Consider the following 3,643-nt stretch of genomic DNA (forward strand, 5'->3'; position numbering starts at 1 on the left):
TTCCCCCTTCCTTCCCCATCTCCTTCCCCCTTCCATCCCCCATCTCCTTCACCCTTCCTTACCCCCATCTCCTTCTCCACTATCTCCTTCCCCATTCCTGCCCCGCTATCTCCTTTTCCCCGATCTCCTTCCCTCTTCCTTCCCCTATCTCCTTCTCCCCCGTCTCCTTCCCCCTTCCTTCCCCCAATCTCCTTCTCTCCTATCTCATTCCGCATTCCTTCTCCCCATCTCCTTCCCCAATCTCCTTCCCCTTCTTTCCCCCATCTCCTTCCCCCATCTCCTTCCCACTTCCTTCCCCCACATCCTTCCCCTTCCTTCCTCCCCTATCTCCTTCCCCCAATCTCCTTCCCCTTCCTTCCGCCACATCTCCACCCCCCTTCATTCCCCCATCTCCTTCCCCCTTTCTTTCCTCATCGCCTTCCCCTTTCCTTCCCCATCTCCTCCCCCATCTCCTTCCCCCTATCTCCTTCCCCATCTCCTTCCCCCTTCCTTCCCCATCTCCTTGCCCCCATCTCCTTCCCTCTTCCTTCCCCCCTAATCCTTCCCCTTTCTCCTTCCCCCTTCCTTCCCCCATCTCCTTCCCCCTTATCTCCTTCCCCCTTCCTTTCCCCCATCTCCTTCCCCCATCTCGTTCCTCCATCTCCTTCCCCCTATCTCCTTCCCCCTTCCTTCGCCATTTCCTTCCCCCATCTCCTTCCCTCTTCCTTCCCCCCTAATCCTTCCCCATCTCCTTCCCCCTTCCTTCCCCCATCTCCTTCCCCCATCTCCTTCACCCTTCCTTCCCAACATCTCCTTCCCCCATCTGCTTTCCCCTTCCTTCCGCCCTCTCCTTCCCCCCTTCGTTCCCCCCTCTCCTTCACCCATCTCTTTCCCCCTTCCTTCACCCCTGTCTCCTACCCCCTTCCTTCCCCCCACCTCCTTCCCCCTTCCTACCCCTTATCTACTTCCCTCTTCTTTCCCCTACTATCTCGTTCCCACTTCCTTCGCCCTCTCCTTCCCCATCTCCTTCCCCCTTCCTTCACCCCTGTCTCCTAACAAGTTCCTTCACCCCATCTCCTACCCCCTTCCTTCCCCCACCTCCTTCCCCCTTCCTTCCCCTTATCTACTTCCCTCTTCTTTCCCCTACTATCTCGTTCCCACTTCCTTCGCCCTCTCCTTCCCCCATCTCCTTCCCCCTTCCTTCACCCCTGTCTCCTAACCAGTTCCTTCACCCCGTTTCCGAACCCCTTCCTTCCCCCCATCTCTTTCCCCCTTCCTTCCCCATCTCCTTTCCACTTCCTTCCCCCACTATCTCCTTACCCCCATCACCTTCCCCCATCTCCTTCCCCATCTTTTTCTCCCTTCCTTCCCCCATCTCCTTAACTTATCTCCTTCCACCTTCCTTCCCCACCATCTTGTTCCCCCTCTCTCCTTCCCCCTTATCTCCTTCCCCCTTCCTTCCACCCTCTCCTTCTCCCCTATCTACCCCCTTCCTTTCCCCATCTCCTTCCCCCTTCCTTCACCCCATTTCCCACCCCCATCTCCTTCCCCCTATCTAATTTCCCCTTCCTTCACCCCAATCTCCTTCCCCCATCTACTTCCCCCTTCCTTGCCCCCATCTCCTTCTCCCCATCTCCTTCCCCCATCTCCTTCCCCAAATCTCCTTCCCCCTTCCTTCACCCCATCTCCTTCCCCACTAACTCCTTCCCCATCCTTCCCCCACTTCCTCCCCCCATCTCATTCCCCCTTCCTTCCCCCATCTCCTTCCCCTTTCCTTCCACCATCTCCTTCACCCTTCCTTACCCCCATCTACTTCTCCCCTATCTCCTTCCCCATTCCTGCCCCGCTATCTCCTGTTCCCCGATCTCCTTCCCTCTTCCTTCCCCCATCCCCTTCTCCCTGTCTCCTTCCCCCTTCCTTCCCCTCTATCTCCTTCCCCCTATCTCCTTCCCCCTTCTATCCGCCATCTCCTTCCCACCCTAACTCCTTCCCCCTTTCTTCCCCCCTATCTCCTTCCCCCCATCTCGTTCCCATTTCCTTCCCCTATCTCCTTCCCCCTATCTCCTTCCCCCTTCCTTCCCCCATCTCCTTCCCCTTCCTTCCTCCCCTATCTCCTTCCCCCAATCTTCTTCCCCCTTCCTTCCCCCACATCTCCTTCCCCCTTTCTTTGCCCATCTTCTTACCAATTCCTTCCGCCCTCTCTCCTTCCCCCTTCCTTCCCACCATCTCATTCCCCATCTCCTTCCCCCTATCTCCTTCCCACTTCCTTCCGCCCATCTCCTTCCCCCGCTATCTCCTTCGCCCTTCCTTCACCCCATCTCCTTCCCCAAATCTACTTCCCCCTTCTTTCCCCTCCAATCTCCTTCCCCCCTGTCTCCTTCCCCGTTCCGTTCCCCCATCTCCTTCCCCAAATCTCCTTCCCCCTTCCTTCACCCCATCTCCTTCCCCCTAACTCCTTCCCCATCCTTCCCCCACTTCCTCCCCCCATCTCATTCCCCCTTCCTTCCCCCATCTCCTTCCCTCTTCCTTACCCCCATCTCCTTACCCCATTCCTTCCCCACCTCTTTCCCCGCTATCGCCTTCCCCCTTCCTTCACCCCTATCTCCTTCCACCTATCTCCCACCCCCTTCCTTCCACCCTATTGGCTTCCCCCATCTCCTTCCCCCTTCCTTCCCCCCTATCTCATTCTCCCTATCTACTTCCCACCCCATCTCCTCCCATCTCCTTCCCCCATCTCCTTCCCCCTCCTTCCCAAATCACCTTCCCCCTTCCTACACCCCATCTACTTCCCCCTAACTCCTTCCCCATCCTTCCCCCTGCCTCCTTCTCCCATCTCATTCCAACTTCCTTGCCACCTATTTCCTTCCCCTTTCCTTCACCCATCTCCTTCACCCTTCCTTACTCCCATCTAATCCTCCCCTATCTCCTTCCCCATTCCTGCCCCGCTATCTCCTTTTCCCCGACCTCCTTCCCTCTTCCTTCCCCCCGATCTGCTTCTCCCCCATCTCCTTCCCCCTTTCTTTCCCCCTATCTCCTTCCCCCTATCTCCATCGCCCCTTCTATCCACCATCTCCTTCCCACCCTAACTCCTTCCCCCTTCCTTCCCCCTATCTCCTTCTACCATCTCCTTCTCCCATCTCCTTCCCCCTTTCTTACCCCTATCTCCTTCCCCCTATCTCCTTCCCCCATCTCCTTCCCCCTTCCTTCCTCCCCTATCTCCTTCCCCCCCAATCTCCTTCCCCCTTCCTTCCCCCACATCTCCTTCCCCCGTCCTTCCCCATCTCCTTCCCCCTTTCTTTCCCCATCTCCTTCCCCTTTCCGTCCCCACTATCTCCTTACCCCCATCTCTTTCTACCTTACTTCCCCCTATCCCCCTATCTCTTTCCCCCATCTCCTTCCCCGTGTCTCCTTCCCCCTTCCTTCCCCATCTCATTCCATTTCCTTCCCCCTTCCTTCCCCCCTAATCCTTCCCCATCTCCTTCCCCCTCCCTTCCTTCCCCCATCTCCTTCCCCCTTCCTTCCCCCCATCTCCTTCCCCCCATCTCCATTCCCCCACTCTTCCCCCCATCTGCTTCCCCCATCTCCTTCCCCCTTCCATACACCTCATCTCCTTCCCCCACATCTCCTTCCCCCTTCCTTCCCCAATCACCTTCCCCGCTGTCTC

The sequence above is a fragment of the Chiloscyllium punctatum genome, unplaced genomic scaffold, assembly GCF_047496795.1.
Source record: "Chiloscyllium punctatum isolate Juve2018m unplaced genomic scaffold, sChiPun1.3 scaffold_116, whole genome shotgun sequence".
NCBI lineage: Eukaryota > Metazoa > Chordata > Chondrichthyes > Orectolobiformes > Hemiscylliidae > Chiloscyllium > Chiloscyllium punctatum.